The following is a 24,959-nucleotide window of genomic DNA, read 5'->3' on the forward strand; positions in this document are numbered from 1 at the left end:
CCCACACTACTACCCTCCTCCCCAAGCCCCCTTCAACCCTGGAGACATAGCCCACACTACTACCCTCTTCCCCAAGCCCCCTTCAACCCTGGAGACATAGCCCACACTGCTACACTCTTCCCCAAGCCCCCTTCAACCCTGGAGACATAGCCCACACTACTACCCTCTTCCCCAAGCCCCCTTCAACCCTGGAGACATAGCCCACACTACTACCCTCTTCCCCAAGCCCCCTTCAACCCTGGAGATAGTTTGACTCAAGGTGAATTTGTTGTGGAGGTTTGACACACAGACCCCTGATGATTTTAATCACACTCAGAGGCTGTCAATGAAACAGCCTGCCCTTATCGTACAGCACTAAACTAGGTCACCTCATGCAGAGCTGAGGCAGGCTCACTCTAACCACAAAAACACACTTCCTTTAATGTAAGTTGTTTTTAGACACACCCACAAGAGAAACAGATACATAGATCATGACATTTTTTATTACTTTGATTTCTTTATTACTTTTTATTACAACAAAACAAGCAAGTTTGTGCTTAAATGCAGTTCAAGTTGACAGGTTCACAAAAATCTAAATATGGCCTTTGTATTTACATAATAGCCTATATACACATTCAAAGTTCTGCTACACTTCAACCCTAACCCCAAGTCAAGACATGTTGTCCTGTGCTGCAGTTGTCCAAGAATCCTTGTCCTACTTGGCCAATTAAGCTGGCCAAGTACACACACAAGTCACACACACACACACACACACACACACACACACACACACACACACACACACACACACACACACACACACACACACACACACACACACACACACACAAGTCACACACACACAAGTCCCAGGCTTCACAAACACACCAGTTACAAGACAAGTGTGACCCCCCACCACACATACACACACACACACACACACACGCACACACACACACACGCACACACACACTCACGCACGTACGCACAACATGCTCACTCAGTATCACCAGTTCAGATCAACTGTGTGGCGGAGATGAGGGGGAGGAGCTTGTACAGGCAACACTTGAGGTCACATGGGGGCTTTGCACATGGCCTTGGCTTGCAGCAGTACAAGCACCTCTGTGATTTTTCATGACAAGGGACCCATTGACTCAGTTCAAGTGAGAAATTCTCCTAACACTAAATTGTATACGGGGCCAGGTACAGGATTAACACAGGACCGACAACAAGCAATTGTCAGTGTTAATAGAGAGGCAAAGTGACCGCCTACTTCCTGCTTCAGCACTGTACCAGAGATTTTCATCCGCAATTTATTTTCCCATACACATTTGGTAAAATGCTTATAAAAAATAGTTGTATATATATTTAGAAACAGGAGAGACCACATAACATTTCACTGGCACCAAAACGTAAAAAAAAAAAAGTGGGTTTAAAGAAAATATTTTTTTTTAGGTTTTGGTCAGAGTGAAATGTTCTATGGTCTCTCCCGATTATAGCGTTAGCTGAACCGTTTGGTTCGACGAAGTAAAACATTAGGGTTGTCCTACAACCCAGGTTTTACGAGTGAGAACGAGAGCTCTCACTAGTGCCTTAAACGCTGCAACGCAGCCCTATGGAAGACTGTTATTTTGCTCCAAAATTACTTTTCATTAAAACCTGACCACCCACCCGTAGGTGGCGTGGTACCCCCTGGGACTGACACGGATCCACGTGACTACGTCACGTCCTGCCAGCCCAGGGAATAATCACTCTAATTTCTTCCAGCCCGCTGAGATCCGACGCACCCCGTGACGCATCGACACAGCAAGGCTGGGTAGTGAGAGCTCTCGTTCTCACTCGTAAAACCTGGGTTGTAGGACAACCCTAATGTTTTACTTCGTTTCGAACTCAAGCTCTCACTAGTGCCTCCATTCAACCGACCTTGCTGCCGGGAGCACCCCACAGGGCGACCCGAAAGGCACCGGTGAACCACGGCCATATGGCAACGTTTATGCCTAACCGTCTGACATATTAGAGTGGCAACGATACTACTTTCTTGCCACCGACAGCACCGCGTGCGCGAACTGCGCACCGGACACGTCGAGACTGTAGTACCTGACAAAAGTGTGATGAGAGGACCATGAGGCCGCGGCACACATGTCCTCCGCCGACACACCGCGCAACAACGCAGAGGATGTCGCAACACCTCGCGTAGAAAGCGCCTTGATACCCTCCTGGGGAACCTTGCCCACGGCAGAGTATGCCAACGCGATCGCCTCCACTATCCAGTGTGATAAGCGATCCTTGGAAAGGGGTCCGCCCTGGGCCCAAAGCAAACCAACAGCTGATCTGTAATGCGTAAAGAACGCGTCCTGGCCACATAGGCCGAGAGCGCCCTTACGGGCACAGCATGAGCAAACGTCTCTCCTCGCCCGTCTCTAACTGAACGGCGGGGGACAGAATGCTGATAAGTCTATGACCATAGACCTAAAGCTGACATTAATAATCTTAGGTTGGTACGCCGGGTTAGGTCGCAACGTAACCCTGCGCCCATCATTACCACACAGGCCTGCTGCACCGAGAGGGCAATCAGGTCACCAACTCTCTTTCCTGACGACAAGGCCAGCAGCAGCGCGGTCTTTAAAGACAGAACCCTTAAATCGGCGGAGTCCAAGGGCTCAAACGGATGACCCGTTAGCCCGTCCAGCACCGTAACCAGGTCCGATTTGGGGAAAAACGCACCGCGACGGCGGGCGCAGTTTACGCGCCCCCTTCATGAAGCGCAAGACCAAAGGGTACGCCCCCACGGGGCTCCCTTCAATTCCCTTATGGCAAGCAGAATTGCGGCTACGTACACCAACGACTGCGGGGACTGACCCGCGTCAATCAGGCTCTGAAGGAAACAGAGAACTGGTCGCACACTGCAGTTCACTGGATCCACGCCCTTACTTGCTGCATAGTGCATCCCACATTATCAGGCAAGCCCTGGGCTAGCAACTGGTCCGGTTCAGGAGCCAGACCGCTAGCTTCCACCTGCCTGGGGAGGGGTGGAACACCTCCCCCTCCGCCTGGGATAGGAGATCGGTCCGTACCGGCAATGCCCAGGGCGGATCTTGCGCCAGGGAGACCAGGTCCGCAAACCATGTCTGCCTGTGCCAAACAGACTAAAACGAGCCGGAGGCGCTGTTCCCTCACCCTGTCCAACACCTGACGGATCAGGGGGGGTCGGGGGAAAAGCATAGAGCCCCTCCCTCGGCCACGCGTGCGCTTTTAGCACGTCATGACCTAACGGGGGCTGTCCTCCTGGATCGAGAACCACAGTGGGCAGTGTGTCGCGCGCCGCGATGCGAGAGATCGACGCAGGCGCGACCAACCCTGGCCCAAACCTGTTCCATCACCCGAGGGTGGAGGCACCACTCCGTATAACGGGGATTGCCTCGAGACAGCAGGCCGGTCGTAACTCCGCCGTCCCGGCAGATAGACCGCTGACACTGAAAGGAGACAGGGGAAACACCCACAGGTGAATCCCCGCTATGGTTTAGCGCCCCCGACAGCACACCGCCCTGTTTGTTCAGGTGGGCGATCGCTGCCCTATTGTCCGAGCGAATCAGCACATGGTGCCCATGTGTGAGCCGCTGGAAGTGTTACCTCCGCAGGCCGGGGGGACTGCGGAGGCAACGTTCTCTTTCGAGTCTGGCCGCACGCGGACTTGTCCGGCAGTGCGGTCCCCAAGAGAGCTCCCAACCAACGATGGGCCCACGGCGCCATTGATGGTGGGCTTGTCCTGAGGCAGAGCCCGGCGAATCGCCTTCAGCTCTAGCACGTTTATGTGGCGAAGCTCCTGAGCCTCCCACCGGCCGTTCGCCGAAAAATGCCCGCAAATCGCCCCCCCTCCCCAGAGGGAGGCGTCTGTGCGAATTACCATCCTGAGCGGGACAGGGCCCCACCGAGTACCTCTCGAGAGGTAACGGGGGTCCGCCCATATAGCCAGCGCCTGCCAGGCCTGACCTGTCAGAGGAACCCTGCGATGACGGTCCCCGGCCGAGTCCAGGCGAAGCCTCAGAACCATATTTGGACCACGAGAGCATGTGTAGCCTCCCTAGCGGGAGCACATGCAGTGCTGAGGCCATCAGGCCCAACATTACTGTGCACTGATGCACTGACACCGAGGGCACAGACCTAACGTCCTTGGCTTGCTGTCCGAACCGTGCGCGCCTGTCGCTCTGGCGAAAGGCTCGCAGGAAGTATAGCTCGAGCCCCAGGAAGGTCGCCGCCTGCGCTGGGACGAGGCAACTCTTCTGCCAGTTCACCAAAAACCCTAAGGTTTGCCGGTGATCGGTCACCACCTTGGTATGTTCCGCGGCACAGACCCTCGAGTCGGCCGCTAAGAGAACGTCGTTGAGATATAGGAAGGCGCGGAGGGGAGCCACGGCTGCCTCCACGCACACCGTGAGGGTTCGCGGGCTCAAAGACATGCCGAATGGCAAGCCACATAACTCGTAAGCCTTCCCCCGGAAGAAGAACCTCAGGTATTTCCTGTGTCTCCTGACCATGTGGACATGGAAGACCGCACCTTCCAGATCCCTGGAAGTAAGAAATCCCCCTGTCTCAACTTGAACAGGCGGGGAAGAGAGCATTCGGGATGGGACTTCCTCAGCGTCTTGTCGAGATGCCGAAGGTCCAATTTTGGACGCATGGAGCCGTCCATGGCCTCCTCCTCCACGGCCAGATCGGGGGTCCCGTCGAACGTGGGTGGGCAAACTGTAGCGCGTATCCCCTCTGGAGGGTGCGCCGTAATGGGGACGGGGGAACATAGATGCTCCCAGGCATCGAGCCTGTTGGACAAGATGGTCTCTTGTGGCCAACGGAGCGGAACCCGTTCCACCACTCGGATCATACTCTCTCCCTCAATGTCCCCATAGGAGACAGCGAACGGTCATCAAAAGCAGAGAGCATATGAACTGAATCAAGTCTCTCTGCCCGCTTCGCGCTCAGAAAAGAGTATCACCGTCTCATCATCGTGGATAGCGAGACTGAACATTTTAGAAACACATTTCTCAAGTTAGAAACTATAGAAATGATCCCTGAATATAGTCATGAGCATATTGCTGGGCACCGGGACCTTTCGATCCGGTGCCCTGATGGGGGGCGGGACGTGAGAGGCTATGCCCCCCCCGCCGCATGGACAGTTCCGTAGAAGCACTGAGAGACAAGCATGCGCTAACACAAGCCTGCGCACAGGCCGGTGCAGCGCGTCTCTACCCTGAGTAACACGGGGAAGCAAGCGTGACCGCAAGCAAAGGCCAGCGGCCCGCGAAGCTAGTCAATCTCAGAAGAAACTCCTCAGCGGGAGTTGCAATCTAGTAGATGCTAATTGCACGAGGCAAGCAACACTTAGCAGACAAGCAAGCTGGCTAAGATGGCGTAAGTACTGAGAGAAGCGGCCCACACAAGGTGCGGGGCGAGCTCACCTAGCTAGCGAATCGCCCAGCTAAAATCTCAGACGCCAGTAAAAGCTACACTACATTTATGTAGGTCCCAGCAATGCCTGTGCGGCGTGCTCCTGCCCTTAGGCATGCACACATCAAATTAATTTTGCCGGTCGTAACCGGTAGCCTCACAGCTAATACAGCACCTAGCTGTTCCCCCCTCTCTCTGTCTAACAGGAAAACGGGGTTACACATCGGTAGATACTGGCTGCACGGGAGCAAGCTAGCTAACTAGCTATTTCACTGAAGAGCATGGCTACTAGCTACTACTCTCGCTTAAGGCGCGCCCTACACAGAGGTAGCTGGCGCGAAGAACTTAGCACACAGACACTAACTGCACGTGTGCACGTTAGCTATCTGCCACAATAACTGGGTGCGTTACCCTGTCTGGGGACGCAGCCAGATATGGAGTGCTACAAGGTAGTCCAAGCTAGCTGCACTGAGCAAACTAGCTAACTATCTAACGCGCGCGCTCTAAAGCCGGCGTTCCTAAAGTACCTAGCAACAGAAACAACCGCACGGATGCATCTAGCTATCTGTGACAACTGTGCTATTTAGCCTGTTGTTCTAGTGCTAACGGTACAAGCTATTCTGCATGTATGCAAACCTAGCTAGAGTTATGAGTGCAGACCTGAGTCATGCGCTCAAGCCTAACAACGTTACCCCGTTTCCGGGGAAACGTTTCACATCGACTGCACGGCGGCAGTCTGACAACAGTTAACTAAGGAAGATACTCTTAGCTTTTTAGATGACTTGTTCCGACGCCGCAGGGTGAAGGGTACAGGGTCTGGTCTCCGAAGCCTGCTTTATCCCGTCCACGCGACCCTCTTGAGGTGGGCAAGTCAGCCGGAACGAGCCTAGTATCTAAAGCTATATAATATAACTCCTCGTTAACCGCGGAGCTTTCACAAACACGTCTTCTCAGCGGGTGGAAGAAAGCGGAAGTGATTATTCCCTGGGCTGGCAGGACGTGACGTAGTCATGTGGATCCGTGTCAGCCCCCTTCAACCCTGGAGACATAGCCCACACTACTACACTCTTCCCCAAGCCCCCTTCAACCCTGGAGACATAGCCCACACTGCTACACTCTTCCCCAAGCCCCCTTCAACCCTGGAGACATAGCCCACACTACTACCCTCTTCCCCAAGCCCCCTTCAACCCTGGAGACATAGCCCACACTACTACACTCTTCCCCAAGCCCCCTTCAACCCTGGAGACATAGCCCACACTACTACCCTCTTCCCCAAGCCCCCTTCAACCCTGGAGACATAGCCCACACTACTACACTCTTCCCCAAGCCCCCTTCAACCCTGGAGACATAGCCCACACTACTACCCTCTTCCCCAAGCCCCCTTCAACCCTGGAGATAGTTTGACTCAAGGTGAATTTGTTGTGGAGGTTTGACACACAGACCCCTGATGATTTTAATCACACTCAGAGGCTGTCAATGAAACAGCCTGCCCTTATCGTACAGCACTAAACTAGGTCACCTCATGCAGAGCTGAGACAGGCTCACTCTAACCACAAAAACACACTTCCTTTAATGTAAGTTGTTTTTAGACACACCCACAAGAGAAACAGATACATAGATCATGACATTTTTTATTACTTTGATTTCTTTATTACTTTTTATTACAACAAAACAAGCAAGTTTGTGCTTAAATGCAGTTCAAGTTGACAGGTTCACAAAAATCTAAATATGGCCTTTGTATTTACATAATAGCCTATATACACATTCAAAGTTCTGCTACACTTCAACCCTAACCCCAAGTCAAGACATGTTGTCCTGTGCTGCAGTTGTCCAAGAATCCTTGTCCTACTTGGCCAATTAAGCTGGCCAAGTACACACACAAGTCACACACACACACACACACACACACACACACACACACACACACACACACACACACACACACACACACACACACAAGTCACACACACACAAGTCCCAGGCTTCACAAACACACCAGTTACAAGACAAGTGTGACCCCCCACCACACATACACACACACACACACACACACGCACACACACACACACGCACACACACACTCACGCACGTACGCACAACATGCTCACTCAGTATCACCAGTTCAGATCAACTGTGTGGCGGAGATGAGGGGGAGGAGCTTGTACAGGCAACACTTGAGGTCACATGGGGGCTTTGCACATGGCCTTGGCTTGCAGCAGTACAAGCACCTCTGTGATTTTTCATGACAAGGGACCCATTGACTCAGTTCAAGTGAGAAATTCTCCTAACACTAAATTGTATACGGGGCCAGGTACAGGATTAACACAGGACCGACAACAAGCAATTGTCAGTGTTAATAGAGAGGCAAAGTGACCGCCTACTTCCTGCTTCAGCACTGTACCAGAGATTTTCATCCGCAATTTATTTTCCCATACACATTTGGTAAAATGCTTATAAAAAATAGTTGTATATATATTTAGAAACAGGAGAGACCACATAACATTTCACTGGCACCAAAACGTAAAAAAAAAAAAGTGGGTTTAAAGAAAATATTTTTTTTTAGGTTTTGGTCAGAGTGAAATGTTCTATGGTCTCTCCCGATTATAGCGTTAGCTGAACCGTTTGGTTCGACGAAGTAAAACATTAGGGTTGTCCTACAACCCAGGTTTTACGAGTGAGAACGAGAGCTCTCACTAGTGCCTTAAACGCTGCAACGCAGCCCTATGGAAGACTGTTATTTTGCTCCAAAATTACTTTTCATTAAAACCTGACCACCCACCCGTAGGTGGCGTGGTACCCCCTGGGACTGACACGGATCCACGTGACTACGTCACGTCCTGCCAGCCCAGGGAATAATCACTCTAATTTCTTCCAGCCCGCTGAGATCCGACGCACCCCGTGACGCATCGACACAGCAAGGCTGGGTAGTGAGAGCTCTCGTTCTCACTCGTAAAACCTGGGTTGTAGGACAACCCTAATGTTTTACTTCGTTTCGAACTCAAGCTCTCACTAGTGCCTCCATTCAACCGACCTTGCTGCCGGGAGCACCCCACAGGGCGACCCGAAAGGCACCGGTGAACCACGGCCATATGGCAACGTTTATGCCTAACCGTCTGACATATTAGAGTGGCAACGATACTACTTTCTTGCCACCGACAGCACCGCGTGCGCGAACTGCGCACCGGACACGTCGAGACTGTAGTACCTGACAAAAGTGTGATGAGAGGACCATGAGGCCGCGGCACACATGTCCTCCGCCGACACACCGCGCAACAACGCAGAGGATGTCGCAACACCTCGCGTAGAAAGCGCCTTGATACCCTCCTGGGGAACCTTGCCCACGGCAGAGTATGCCAACGCGATCGCCTCCACTATCCAGTGTGATAAGCGATCCTTGGAAAGGGGTCCGCCCTGGGCCCAAAGCAAACCAACAGCTGATCTGTAATGCGTAAAGAACGCGTCCTGGCCACATAGGCCGAGAGCGCCCTTACGGGCACAGCATGAGCAAACGTCTCTCCTCGCCCGTCTCTAACTGAACGGCGGGGGACAGAATGCTGATAAGTCTATGACCATAGACCTAAAGCTGACATTAATAATCTTAGGTTGGTACGCCGGGTTAGGTCGCAACGTAACCCTGCGCCCATCATTACCACACAGGCCTGCTGCACCGAGAGGGCAATCAGGTCACCAACTCTCTTTCCTGACGACAAGGCCAGCAGCAGCGCGGTCTTTAAAGACAGAACCCTTAAATCGGCGGAGTCCAAGGGCTCAAACGGATGACCCGTTAGCCCGTCCAGCACCGTAACCAGGTCCGATTTGGGGAAAAACGCACCGCGACGGCGGGCGCAGTTTACGCGCCCCCTTCATGAAGCGCAAGACCAAAGGGTACGCCCCCACGGGGCTCCCTTCAATTCCCTTATGGCAAGCAGAATTGCGGCTACGTACACCAACGACTGCGGGGACTGACCCGCGTCAATCAGGCTCTGAAGGAAACAGAGAACTGGTCGCACACTGCAGTTCACTGGATCCACGCCCTTACTTGCTGCATAGTGCATCCCACATTATCAGGCAAGCCCTGGGCTAGCAACTGGTCCGGTTCAGGAGCCAGACCGCTAGCTTCCACCTGCCTGGGGAGGGGTGGAACACCTCCCCCTCCGCCTGGGATAGGAGATCGGTCCGTACCGGCAATGCCCAGGGCGGATCTTGCGCCAGGGAGACCAGGTCCGCAAACCATGTCTGCCTGTGCCAAACAGACTAAAACGAGCCGGAGGCGCTGTTCCCTCACCCTGTCCAACACCTGACGGATCAGGGGGGGTCGGGGGAAAAGCATAGAGCCCCTCCCTCGGCCACGCGTGCGCTTTTAGCACGTCATGACCTAACGGGGGCTGTCCTCCTGGATCGAGAACCACAGTGGGCAGTGTGTCGCGCGCCGCGATGCGAGAGATCGACGCAGGCGCGACCAACCCTGGCCCAAACCTGTTCCATCACCCGAGGGTGGAGGCACCACTCCGTATAACGGGGATTGCCTCGAGACAGCAGGCCGGTCGTAACTCCGCCGTCCCGGCAGATAGACCGCTGACACTGAAAGGAGACAGGGGAAACACCCACAGGTGAATCCCCGCTATGGTTTAGCGCCCCCGACAGCACACCGCCCTGTTTGTTCAGGTGGGCGATCGCTGCCCTATTGTCCGAGCGAATCAGCACATGGTGCCCATGTGTGAGCCGCTGGAAGTGTTACCTCCGCAGGCCGGGGGGACTGCGGAGGCAACGTTCTCTTTCGAGTCTGGCCGCACGCGGACTTGTCCGGCAGTGCGGTCCCCAAGAGAGCTCCCAACCAACGATGGGCCCACGGCGCCATTGATGGTGGGCTTGTCCTGAGGCAGAGCCCGGCGAATCGCCTTCAGCTCTAGCACGTTTATGTGGCGAAGCTCCTGAGCCTCCCACCGGCCGTTCGCCGAAAAATGCCCGCAAATCGCCCCCCCTCCCCAGAGGGAGGCGTCTGTGCGAATTACCATCCTGAGCGGGACAGGGCCCCACCGAGTACCTCTCGAGAGGTAACGGGGGTCCGCCCATATAGCCAGCGCCTGCCAGGCCTGACCTGTCAGAGGAACCCTGCGATGACGGTCCCCGGCCGAGTCCAGGCGAAGCCTCAGAACCATATTTGGACCACGAGAGCATGTGTAGCCTCCCTAGCGGGAGCACATGCAGTGCTGAGGCCATCAGGCCCAACATTACTGTGCACTGATGCACTGACACCGAGGGCACAGACCTAACGTCCTTGGCTTGCTGTCCGAACCGTGCGCGCCTGTCGCTCTGGCGAAAGGCTCGCAGGAAGTATAGCTCGAGCCCCAGGAAGGTCGCCGCCTGCGCTGGGACGAGGCAACTCTTCTGCCAGTTCACCAAAAACCCTAAGGTTTGCCGGTGATCGGTCACCACCTTGGTATGTTCCGCGGCACAGACCCTCGAGTCGGCCGCTAAGAGAACGTCGTTGAGATATAGGAAGGCGCGGAGGGGAGCCACGGCTGCCTCCACGCACACCGTGAGGGTTCGCGGGCTCAAAGACATGCCGAATGGCAAGCCACATAACTCGTAAGCCTTCCCCCGGAAGAAGAACCTCAGGTATTTCCTGTGTCTCCTGACCATGTGGACATGGAAGACCGCACCTTCCAGATCCCTGGAAGTAAGAAATCCCCCTGTCTCAACTTGAACAGGCGGGGAAGAGAGCATTCGGGATGGGACTTCCTCAGCGTCTTGTCGAGATGCCGAAGGTCCAATTTTGGACGCATGGAGCCGTCCATGGCCTCCTCCTCCACGGCCAGATCGGGGGTCCCGTCGAACGTGGGTGGGCAAACTGTAGCGCGTATCCCCTCTGGAGGGTGCGCCGTAATGGGGACGGGGGAACATAGATGCTCCCAGGCATCGAGCCTGTTGGACAAGATGGTCTCTTGTGGCCAACGGAGCGGAACCCGTTCCACCACTCGGATCATACTCTCTCCCTCAATGTCCCCATAGGAGACAGTGAACGGTCATCAAAAGCAGAGAGCATATGAACTGAATCAAGTCTCTCTGCCCGCTTCGCGCTCAGAAAAGAGTATCACCGTCTCATCATCGTGGATAGCGAGACTGAACATTTTAGAAACACATTTCTCAAGTTAGAAACTATAGAAATGATCCCTGAATATAGTCATGAGCATATTGCTGGGCACCGGGACCTTTCGATCCGGTGCCCTGATGGGGGGCGGGACGTGAGAGGCTATGCCCCCCCCGCCGCATGGACAGTTCCGTAGAAGCTGTGCATGCTGGGGGAGAACTTCTTACGCAAGCTCCGCCTACTGACGCGCTGTTGTATCGAAGTAACCCCCCCCTGCCGTGCGCCTTTCGCAGGCTGGGGGGACTGCGGAGGTAACGTTCTCTCTCGAGACGCATGTGGACTTGTCCGACAGTGCGGCCCCCCAGGTGAGCTCCCGACCAGCAATGAGCCGTTGGTGCCATTGATGGTGGGCTGTCCTAGGAGCCTCTAGCCGAGGCCAGGCCGTAGCCATGGACCAAGGCGAGCCTTGATGCTGGGTATGAGACCCTGGGCGAGCTCCCAACCGAACTCGGGCCTTGGGCACCGAGGACGGTGGGTCTAAAGCTACAAGCCGCAGGCTGGAACTAAGCCCAGCCTTGGTGAGCCAACCGGTGGGCTTGACCTGGGCGCTGCCAACCGAGGCCAGGCCGTGGCCATGGACCAAGGTGCGCTGTGCCCCCAGCCAGGCTCCCTGCACTTGCAGGGGGCGCCCCAACAAGGGAGTGCGACCCATGGAGAGCTCCCAACCACCCCGGGCCTTGGGCACCAAGGGCGGTGGGCTTGTCCTTAGAGCTACAAGCCAAAGGCTGGCACTGAGCCCAGACCTTGGCGAGCTGTAAGCCCTGCTGGACGCGTAGCGCCAGCAAGGAGCAGTATGTCTATTGTAGCGGAGGTATCTCGCGCCCAATGTACTTAGCACACAGGTACTAACTGCACGGGCGCACGCCAGCTATCTGCAAAATGCTATCGTTCTGTGCTAAACAGTACTAAATATTGCTATCTGCACCTATGCAAGGCAAGCTAGCTTTGCCACTTCTTTGAGAGCGGACCTTGGTCAGCTCTAAAGAGCTTAGCTGCGGACAAAACCGAAGGTTCAAGGCGCCTGTGCAGCGTGCTCGTGCCCAAGGCCGAACACGCACTTAACGTGCCGATTCATACTCGGCCAAGTAGTTTTACACACGGCCCATCCCCTCCCTGACCTTCCCTGCTCAGTAGCAAGAGGAAGCAGGAAGCTAACCACTAATAGCAAGCTCCCGCAGGGCGCACCCTAATAGCGGGAGTAATGCTTAAGCAAGCTAGCAAGAAGCACAGGCTAGACAGTACGCAACCCGGAGGCTAGCGAACGTGCGCGTGCAATGGTAACGTAAGCGGCAATAGCCCATCCCGAAGGGGGGGCACCAATACCCACAACCTGTTAACCCGAGAGAACAGACGTGGAAGCCACTAGCTAAGCTAGCATAGCACTGAGAGACAAGCATGCGCTAACACAAGCCTGCGCACAGGCCGGTGCAGCGCGTCTCTACCCTGAGTAACACGGGGAAGCAAGCGTGACCGCAAGCAAAGGCCAGCGGCCCGCGAAGCTAGTCAATCTCAGAAGAAACTCCTCAGCGGGAGTTGCAATCTAGTAGATGCTAATTGCACGAGGCAAGCAACACTTAGCAGACAAGCAAGCTGGCTAAGATGGCGTAAGTACTGAGAGAAGCGGCCCACACAAGGTGCGGGGCGAGCTCACCTAGCTAGCGAATCGCCCAGCTAAAATCTCAGACGCCAGTAAAAGCTACACTACATTTATGTAGGTCCCAGCAACGCCTGTGCGGCGTGCTCCTGCCCTTAGGCATGCACACATCAAATTAATTGTGCCGGTCGTAACCGGTAGCCTCACAGCTAATACAGCACCTAGCTGTTCCCCCCTCTCTCTGTCTAACAGGAAAACGGGGTTACACATCGCTAGATACTGGCTGCACGGGAGCAAGCTAGCTAACTAGCTATTTCACTGAAGAGCATGGCTACTAGCTACTACTCTCGCTTAAGGCGCGCCCTACACAGAGGTAGCTGGCGCGAAGAACTTAGCACACAGACACTAACTGCACGTGTGCACGTTAGCTATCTGCCACAATAACTGGGTGCGTTACCCTGTCTGGGGACGCAGCCAGATATGGAGTGCTACAAGGTAGTCCAAGCTAGCTGCACTGAGCAAACTAGCTAACTATCTAACGCGCGCGCTCTAAAGCCGGCGTTCCTAAAGTACCTAGCAACAGAAACAACCGCACGGATGCATCTAGCTATCTGTGACAACTGTGCTATTTAGCCTGTTGTTCTAGTGCTAACGGTACAAGCTATTCTGCATGTATGCAAACCTAGCTAGAGTTATGAGTGCAGACCTGAGTCATGCGCTCAAGCCTAACAACGTTACCCCGTTTCCGGGGAAACGTTTCACATCGACTGCACGGCGGCAGTCTGACAACAGTTAACTAAGGAAGATACTCTTAGCTTTTTAGATGACTTGTTCCGACGCCGCAGGGTGAAGGGTACAGGGTCTGGTCTCCGAAGCCTGCTTTATCCCGTCCACGCGACCCTCTTGAGGTGGGCAAGTCAGCCGGAACGAGCCTAGTATCTAAAGCTATATAATATAACTCCTCGTTAACCGCGGAGCTTTCACAAACACGTCTTCTCAGCGGGTGGAAGAAAGCGGAAGTGATTATTCCCTGGGCTGGCAGGACGTGACGTAGTCATGTGGATCCGTGTCAGTCCCAGGGGGTACCACGCCACCTACGGGTGGGTGGTCAGGTTTTAATGAAAAGTAATTTTGGAGCAAAATAACAGTCTTCCATAGGGCTGCGTTGCAGCGTTTAAGGCACTAGTGAGAGCTTGAGTTCGAAATGAAGTAAAACTATTTTAAAAGCATTTTACGAAATGTCTATGGGGGAAAAAGGCGGATGAAAATATCTGGTACAGTGCTGAAGCAGGAAGTAGGCGTCACTTTGCCTCTCTATTAAAGAACTAATAGATCAAGGATTACATTCAATACAATAATTTGTTACATTAGTATCACTGAATAACTGGATGATCAATCAAATGTATTGCAATGTCCCGATCAACGTTCTAAGACACTCAAAATATATTTATACATTTTATTCTACTCAAACCACACTTGGCATGTTCCACTACCCCTCTCTACCTGAGGGTGGACTCCTCCACCTTGTTTCACACACCAGGCCTGAATGAGAAATTGCCAAGTGTTAATTAGCACCAACTGAACCACTGTAGTGAGACAGACTCAAATGAATAAAATGTCACAAGCAAACAAACACCAATTCAACAGTATATTTCTATATAGAGCATGGGTGTCCCCCTGACAGGCTGTCAATGAAACAGCCTGCCCTTATCGTACGGCACTAAACTAGGTCACCTCATGCAGAGCTGAGACGGGCTCACTCTAACCACAAAAACACACTTCCTTTACTCTAAGTTGTTTTTAGACACACCCCCAAGAGAAACAGATACATAGATCATGACATTTTTTATTACTTAGATTTCTTTGCTTTTTACAACAAAACAAGCAAGTTTGTGCTTAAATGCAGTTCAAGTTGACAGGTTCACAAAAATATAAATATGTCCTTTGTATTTACATAATAGCCAATATACACATTCAAAGCTCTGCTACACTTCAGCAAGAAGTCAAGACATGTTGTCCTCTGCTGCAGTTGTCCAAGAATCCTTGTCGTATACTTGGCCAATAAAGCTGATTGTGATTCTGAGGACGGCCACGGACAAACAACACATACAAGTCTCATGGGCATATGCTTCACACACACACACACACACACACACCAGTTACAATACTGTTGTTGTTGTTGTTGTTGTTGTTGTTGTTGTTGTTGTTGTTGTTGTTGTTGTTGTTGTTGTTGTTGTTGTTGTTGTAATAATAATATCTGTGGGTCTGCTGACATTTAGAATTCTATCGCCATCAATGTGGGAGTTACCAGTTCTGCTGTAATCTGTCATAAAAAGGTCCCCCTCCCTCTTCTGTGCCAATGAGCTGGCCTGTTGCCAAGCTGGCCTGCTGACCCTTTTAAAACAGCAGAGAAGTGCCACCTGGCTGCAGCATGGTACTTTGCACAGCAAACACACATTTTTACTTTGACCTGTGTTGACCCCTCTCTGTGATGCCTCAGACTCACACCACTGATGGCTGACTGGCTTATTGAGCTTACCAAGCAGCTTCTCTCCTCTCTTTCACAGCATTTGTCTCCATGGGCTGAGGTGCGGTGCAGGATCGAGGCCAAGCATATAGGACCAGTCTTCTGTCGACCACTTTGACAAAGAGAGGAGTGAGCCAGCACAGTGAGCCAGCACCGATTCACACGTCGATATAGCTTTGAAACACCACCAGCGACACAGCACCAACAATGGGTAACACCAAGAGCGGTGCCGTGTCCAAGGAGATCCTGGAGGATCTGAAGCTCAACACCAAGTTCTCCGAGGCGGAGATCGCCCATTGGTACGACAACTTCAAGAGGCAGTGTCCAACCGGCCGCATTAGCAAAGAGGAGTTCCAGTCCATACAGCAAGTTCTTCCCAGACAGCGACGCCCAAGCGTACGCCCGGCACGTCTTCCGCTCCTTTGACACCAACGACGACGGCACGCTGGACTTCAAGGAGTACATCATCGCCCTCCACATGACGTCAACGGGGAAGACCACCAGCAAACTGGAATGGGCCTTCTCGCTGTTCGACGTGGACAAGAACGGATACATCACCAAGTCAGAGGTCAAGGAAATCTGCGCGGTGAGTTATGATGTATAGTGGTAAATAAGAAAGCTGTTAGGTCTCTCTCACAAATATAACGGTGGATAAACTGAGTTCAAGTGTGTCTAGCTTCCTTTATATCCATAAGGAATGGGATGGGTTGATGAACTGGTACATTTACAAGGGTGGGTTAGATGATTTTGATGGGAGTATGGAGGAGGAAGGCATCATGGCAAAGTTGGTGAAAGTGATGGATGGATGACTGATGGATGGATGACTGATGGATGAATGGATGAAAGAGCAACACAACAAATTGTGAAGGAAGGAAATTAACAATTGAAGGCATAAGAGAGCTTTGGACTGGGGATGGGAAACTTAAGAGGAGATAATACAACAGGAGATTAGATCTGAGTGTCTAATGAGGAACATAAAATATGGTGTCACTACAAGACCAAAATGATATATATGAATATATTATTATTGCTTTTATTAGTACAGTAGGCTATTATACAGTTTTGCAGAAAGTGTAGTATGATGGAGTACTGACCACTAAAAAGTAATGTTTCTTCTTCTCCACTGTGCAGTTTGACAAAAAATAAACCTCTGTCTTCTGATCACTGTCTGGAAGGTTTGATTTGAGTTAGAGTATGGCCCCACTTGTGAAGAGATCCAGTATTAACAAGGGCAGAAGGACGGGTTAAGAATAGTGTCCTCTGCATGTTGATTACAGGACCTGTTTATGACCTTTTATTGGCTATTGGACTATTTTAAAAATACATTGATGGATATTCCTTGACACTTTTAAGCTGCATGTTTCTAAAATGTTTACTCCCCATATAACACATTTAACAGCTAGCTACGATAAATCACGATAACCCGACTTTATATAAAACTATATATATATAACAGATTAACATGTTTTTTTCTTTATTTGGGGTATGGAAGTACCCCCCCCCCCCCGGTACTTTCTCAAACTGAGTTTACTTGATTGCTTTCTGAAATGTGGTTTCAATCTGATATTGTTCCAAGCAGTCATATGTTCATAATTTGAGTTCAAATTACAAAGTAGTAGAACCTCACGAAACTGAACAGATAACTACTGCCCAAGTGGTGTTTCATATGTCCAACATAATAGACAGTGCATGTTATTGTATGTATTCAAAAACAACCCCACTTCCTGGCTGCTTTGAACGCTTCACTTTCCCATAGGTCTATTTATAGCCATGTTTCAATGTAAAAGATTAGTGGTCATATAATGGCAGAACAAAAGCAGGCAGGAACAGCTGGTCAGTTAATCCAGGCCATCATAACAGCGTCCTGTTGTTTTTGTTGATAGACACATTATCAGCTTATGGATGGGTTAAAAATGTGCAGATTATATGAGGACCGGGTTAACCAAATGTTCTGCTCTCTTTGCAGTCATGTAGGCCAGGGCTTTTCAAAGTCTGAGACTGTGGGCCTCCCCCAAGGCTTGGAAAGAGGAGTCCCCCTCGTTCAATTCCTGGATGCCTATGGGATCATGATATGTTATTTGATCCCATAATTGAGCCAAGATAGCCTGATATTGCTGTTTGACATACATCATACTACACCAAATACATTATGAAATACATACATCATACTACACCAAATACATTATGAAATACATACATCATACTACACCAAATAAATTATGAAATACATACATCATACTACACCAAATACATTATGAAATACATACATCATACTACACCAAATACATTATGAAATACATACATCATACTACACCAAATACATTATGAAATACATACATCATACTACACCAAATACATTATGAAATACATACATCATACTACACCAAATACATTATGAAATACATACATCATACTACACCAAATACATTAAGACATACATCATACTACACCAAATACATTAAGACATACATCATACTACACCAAATACATTAAGACATACATCATACTACACCAAATACATTAAGACATACATCATACTACACCAAATACATTAAGACATACATCATTCTACACCAAATACATTAAGACATACATCATACTACACCAAATACATTAAGACATACATCATACTACACCAAATACATATACATACATCATACTACACCAAATACAAATAGTCTGTCTGAAGGCATGTAGCCTATTTGTTTCTGACGGGGAAAGTGGGAAAAACCGTAAAATCCCCCAAAAAGTACTGTATCTCTGAACTACTACCAAATCACACATTTAGGCTATTCTATGTGATCTCGTTTTGATACCTAATAATAACTAATGTAATAACTAATTATAAACTAGTCATATTTTTTCACTTGCATTCACTGAGCCTCCCCTGAAACTGTTTGGAGCCCCACTCCTGGGGAGGCCCGGCTCCCACTTTGAAAATCTCTGATTCAGTAACCTCGTGTCACCAGGCTCTTCCTGAGAAGAGAGCCTGGCACCCATCATTTGTGAATTACACCTCTTTCCTCTTTCCGCCCTAGACGGCAGAACGCGGGATGTAAACCAGATACGTGCCACATGTGTATCGTTCCCCCGTTGAAACGCCAATTTGAGTTGTGTAGGATAACTATAACAATGTTTTGTTTTATGTACTACATACTTAACTTTTTAGTCACCTCGTGTTATCAGGCTCTATAGCTAGCTAACGTTAGCTACAGGGAATATTTTGCTGGCGCACATGTATCCGGTAACCGGATTCTGGTTCCTGCCATTGCGCTTTGGTCATGCCCCCATGCAGGTCCCAAACAGCTCCAGACTACTGATTTAATAGGCTGGAGTTTGTATTAGTTTACTGTAGGCTGTCATGACCAGACAACCTGATCTCCTAAACAATTGTGAAATAGCAACGTCGGTCCACAGCACAAAACATTGTAGTTTAACTTCTGCCAGTAGCCTATACCCATCTCACCCCTACACCTTTACTTGTCAGCTCAGCAGTCTATTAATTCCCTACCTGGAGGGTCACCTGACCTCTAGCGGCCAAACAAACGTTACCTTATAACAATTTTAAAGACGAAACGTCTTTGGGCTCAATGTGCTGTCTCAACCAATGTTACTATAGGTTGAGGCCACATCTCGTCATAGACGCTGGTTTAGCTGGCTCAGCCTGGCTGGGGGCGTGGTCAGGGTGGGGTAAAAACCCCCATTCTATCCATTCAGTAAAGTTAGAATTTAGCTGATACCCACCCCAGGCAGACACGATCGGGGATTTAACCACCGCAGTAAACGCACATCTGAGCAGACGTCTTGTGTTCTGCTCTAGAACCCCCAAACCTGTAGTTTAGATATATGGGCGGTTTTACCCCACTCGCGCGCCAGCCGTTTAACATTTTGTGGGCATTCCCAGACATGCGGACTGTCTCTATGTCACAACTCTGTGAGACTGGGTTGGACCAGGGGCTGACGAAAGAGGAAACGAAGTGGCATCAACCTTGTTCGCATCCTTCATGGAGATTAGAGGTCAAATGTCACAGAGGTAGCCTATTTTCTTTTTTCTTCTCATTATCACATTGTTATGGGATATGTCAAATCACACTATAACCTCAATCTAAACCTAATATGTTTCAATTAATATTAAAAAGTAAATATGTTGTAGATACATATATATATATTTTTTCTTTTCTTCTCTAAGAGGTTATCCTATGTTACTCTAGGGGAGTGAGCGGTGAGTGACCGTGTATAGCCAGCTTCCCCAGTGTCAGGTGGCCTGTGTGTTATGGGAGGGGACATTGCTTTAAGTCAATGTAATGGGTTTTTTTGGGTGGGGACCTGTGTGTTTTTGTTTTGTTTGTTTATTGGGGTTGTGGGCGGCATGGGAATTGACTTTTTTATTTTGTGGCCTTTATTTCTTTTTGGGGAAAAATTTATCTTAGCTTGTATTGGTAACATTATATGTGGGAGAATGTGTTATCTACTGTTTACGTGGGCTTACATATTTTATTTGATGGCCTCAGCCACTCTTTGGCTGAGATTTGATGCGTTTTACACTGACCTGCAGTCAATAATACTGTTCCCATTATGACTACACTACAGTTTGCTAGTTTCAATACTAATGGGCTCAATAGACCAGTCAAGCGTACTGCTTGCCTGGACTTCTTACGTAGACATCAGGTAGATGTAGCATTCATACAGGAATCTCATTTGAGAAATAGCGATGTTCCCCGTTTTACTAACAGAAACTATTATGTGGCTGCCTCCAGCTCTTTTACATCTAAAACTAGAGGTTATTTAGTGGTGTTAAGACGCTCTTTGTCACTAACTATTTTGGAAAGTTATGGGGACGGAGATGGCCGTGTCTCCTACATTAAAACAATTATTGCTGGGAGAAAGGTGGCATTCATATCTGTTTATGCTCCAAATGACTTTGATCCCAATTTCTTTACACATCTAACAGACCTTTTATCTAATATGCAGGAGTTTTCCTTAATATTGGGGGCTGATATGAATGCCACTGTTAACCCCATTCTTGATCGTTCAAGCTATCTGAGTCAGCTCTCTCAGAGTCCTTCTTCAACCACTTTGAATAAACTTATCACAGACTTCAGCCTTATGGATACATTTCGTGTTATTAACCCTTCAGTAACTCAATACAGTTTCTATTCACATAGGCATAGGACTTACTCACGCATTGATTATATATTTGCTTCTGCCTCATTGATATCCGAAATTCACAGTGCAGTAATATTACCCACTCCTCTCTCTGACCACAGTATTGTGTTGTCCAAAATTACCCTCAGAAATACACCTAAAAAAGCGAATCGGTGGCGTTTTAACACGTTACTGCTGAGCAATGGTAAATTTTGTGAATTTTTTAAGAAAGAACTAGGTGAATTTGTCTCTATAAACATGGGTTCTGTTGATGACCCTTGTATGTTTTGGGGGGCCCTGAAGGGCTGTATACGAAATACTGCAATATCTTTCTCATCTCATCAGAGTAAAAACAGGTTAGGTAAAATAAATGAACTGGAGGCTAAATTGACTGAATTAGAGCATAAACAACAGGTCTCTTTTTCTGATAATGTAAAAGTAACCATTGATGCAATACGCTGTGAGTTGAACTCTTTGCTGAGACAGAGAGCTGAATTCTTAATACTAAGGACTAGGAGGAATTACTATTTCAACGGTCCAAGGCCTAGCCATTTACTTGCTTTGAGGTTAAGACAAAATGAAAAGTTTTCAAATATCACATCGATTAGTTCTTCAAGCGGTTTATTAACAGATCCTAAGGAAATTAATACAGAATTTAGAAATTTTTACTCTGACCTCTATTCTTCAGAAATAAATTTGGACATTGAAAAGAATAAGACATTTATGGACGGGCTAAATCTCCCCTCTTTAGCTCAGGAAGATGCAGACCGTTTGGGGGCCCCTATTACATTAAGTGAACTCAAAGACGCCATCTTTAGTATGAAAAGAGGGAAATCCCCTCTTTTGGGATGAACTTGGACAACATATGCTGGATATGATTCTAGCTGCAATTGAAAATGGTTCTTTTCTTGGTGATGTGAACATGGCTTTACTTGTTGTCCTGCCTAAGCCTAATAAGGATCCCACTTCATGTAGCAGTTACAGGCCTTTGAGTATCTTATGTGCAGAAGTAAAGGCGTTTGCCAAAGTTTTGGCCACTAGGATTGGAACACATATGACCAAACTTGTTCATCATGACCAAACTGGTTTTATAAAGTCCCGTTTGGCGGGAGACAACATTCGTAGACTACTACATGTAGTACACTTCTCAAGAGATATTAAAACCCCCTGTGCAGTATTGTCACTCGATGCTGAAAAAGCTTTTGATCGGCTCGAGTGGCAATACCTATGGGAGGTTCTTGAGAAGATGGGTTTTGGCCACGGTTTCATTGAGTTGCTTAAGGTGCTTTATGCTAATCCTTCAGCCTTGGTGACAGCAAATAACATCTTATCTTCTCCCCTTTCCATCTCTAGAGGGGCCCGTCAGGGATGTCCTCTCTCCCCTCTTTTATTTTCTTTAGCCTTAGAACCCTTAGCCCAACGTATAAGACAACATCCCCTTATTAAGCCCATCACTTTTTGTAATACACACCACTCTTTGTCCTTATTTGCAGATGACATACTATTGTATGTCGATGACGCCTCCTCCTCAATTCCTCATATTTTGAATGTCCTTGCTCAATTTAGCGCTCTCTCTGGATACAAGATTAATTGGACCAAATCCCAGTTAATGCCTCTTAATCCATCTTTAGACCCGTCTACACTCCCTTCTCATATTCCAGTAGTTAAATCTTTTAAATACCTAGGCATTGATATCCATTCCAATTTACAATCTATCTCTATGAAAAACTTCCAAAATATTTTTAGTCGAATAGAGGAAGATTTGAATAGATGGACAAAATTACCTAACTCTTTGTCAGCTCGAGTCTCCATAATCAAAATGGATGTTCTCCCCAGAGTTAATTTTTTTTCTAATATGTTACCCCTCCCTCCCCCAAATGGTTATTGGGATAAATTAAACAAATTAGTTTCAAATTTTATATGGGCTGGTAAACGACCACGCATTAAGCTGTCCATATTGCAGAGGAAGAAGGATGATGGCGGTTTGGCTGTCCCAAATTTCAAATTATATTTTTGGTCATATGTGCTCCGTCCTGTGTCAACATGGCTGGATCCTAATGCGCAGGTCTCATGGAGACCAATAGAAGAGAATTTAGCCTGCCCCCATCGGTTACAGGACCTTGTTTATTCATCTTTGCCTACTAGACTGGTTAAACGTCAGCTTGGTCCAATTATGTCATTCTTACTGTCAACATGGCGGTTAGTGGAAAAGTATACTCATACTGCTTTAAAATGGCACACTCATAGCCCCATATTTAATAACTTTAACCTTACTACAGGAGGCGCCCCCTTTCAGTCTTCACAATGGTCTACAAAAGGTGTTGTTACTTTGTCAGATATTTGGGACGATAGAGGAATGAGATCATTTGATGATTTGTGTTCCGGGTATAATATCTCTAGAAACTCTTTTTTTCTGTATCTTAGACTTAGACTAGCAATGCGGACTTATGGAGTCCCATGGGGTGTTGCTTTATCAACCCATATACTCCAATCTCTGATGAATGTGGGAGCTCGAACCAGTGGTTTGGTAGCAAGGCTATATTTACTCTTAAATTCCATCTGTGAACCTCTGGCAGTCCATCAAGTCTGGAATAGAGATCTTGGATGTTCAAATGATATTTGCTGGTTAACAGTCTGGAACAACTTGGACAATACTTCAAAAAACCCAAATCATAAACTGATTCATTTTAAGTTTTTGCATCGGATGTACCTCACTCCTAGGAAGCTCCATTTGATGAAGCTTATACCTTCCCCGAACTGTGAGCTCTGTCCTAACGGGGACGTGGGGACTTTTTTGCACATGTATTGGAACTGTCCAGGGGTAGTGCGATTTTGGAGAATGGTAGCTATAACTTTATCTGACTTTCTTGATGTTGAAATACCATATTGCCCGAAGTTTCTTTTATTAAATGATACCTCTTCTTTAGATCTTTCACTTCATCAGAAGCTCACACTTTTTGTTGCCTTGACAGCGGCAAAAAAAATGTTGGCCCTACGCTGGCAGCCGCCTCATTCGCTCTCTCAGAATCACTGGCTACAGTCCTTACTGGATATTATATACTTGGAAATGTCAGTAGCAAAAATGCATAATGCCAAACAGTTAACTATCAATACATGGGTTTCTCTTGCTGAGAAAGTGAAAGATCTTTTGAATACATCTAACAGATAATAATGTACCTAATGTATATTCTAAATAATACAAGCTGTTTTTTGTTTTATTTTTCTTTCAATCTTTTAGACTTTTCTCTCCTGATCTAACAAGATAAGATGGTCAATTGTAACTGATTGCCGCCTGGGGTGGGGGGTAGGGGTTAATTTTTGTTATGTGTTTGTGTTTCTGTTATCTGTATTGTCTGTTGTCATGTCACAAAAATAAAATAAAAAATTGATAACAAAAAAAAAATGTCACAGAGGTCAAATGTCAGAAGATTCCTGATGAAGTGTTATGAAAGTATCTGTGTGTCTTCTTCTGTCCTCCTAACAGGCCATTTTTAAGCTGATGCCTAAAGATGAACGGAGTGAGCTGCCTGATGATGAAGACACGGCTGAGAAGAGGGCAGATAAACTCTGGAACTTCTTTGAGAAAGGAGAGACTGGTGAGTTGAGACAGGATGGACTGTCAGCTTGGAGTTGGAAATACAAACATTTCTCAGAGCTGGTCTGGAGGCAGAGCTGGTCTGGGGGCAGAGCTGGTCTGGGGGCAGAGCTGGTCTGGAGGCAGAGCTGGTCTGGGGGCAGAGCTGGTTTGGAGTCAGAGCTGGTCTGGGGGCAGAGCTGGTCTGAAGGCAGAGCTGGTCTGGGGGCAGAGCTGGTCTGGAGGCAGAGCTGGTCTGGGGGCAGAGCTGGTTTGGAGTCAGAGCTGGTCTGGGGGCAGAGCTGGTCTGGGGGCAGAGCTGGTCTGAAGGCAGAGCTGGTCTGGAGGCAGAGCTGGTCTGGGGGCAGAGCTGGTTTGGAGTCAGAGCTGGTCTGGGGGCAGAGCTGGTCTGGGGGCAGAGCTGGTCTGAAGGCAGAGCTGGTCTGGAGGCAGAGCTGGTCTGGGGGCAGAGCTGGTTTGGAGTCAGAGCTGGTCTGGAGGCAGAAATAATATCACGGGTTAAGTGAAACCATGTGCCTTTTTGCAG

General features: G+C 48.8%; 1 pseudogene across 1 annotated transcript in view; it reads left to right on the forward strand.

The window, feature by feature from the left end:
* The first annotated feature begins 15,900 nt into the window (after nucleotides 1–15,900).
* Nucleotides 15,901–24,959, forward strand: part of LOC310785688 (visinin pseudogene) — a 13,212-nt pseudogene continuing 4,153 nt past the window's right edge. Inside the window, exons 1-2 of the transcript in view lie at nucleotides 15,901–16,279; nucleotides 24,323–24,434. The product of the transcript in view is annotated as a visinin pseudogene (transcript). The remainder of the gene's footprint in view (nucleotides 16,280–24,322; nucleotides 24,435–24,959) is intronic.

This window comes from Poromitra crassiceps (genome assembly GCF_964638095.1).
Source record: "Poromitra crassiceps genome assembly, chromosome: 11".
NCBI lineage: Eukaryota > Metazoa > Chordata > Actinopteri > Beryciformes > Melamphaidae > Poromitra > Poromitra crassiceps.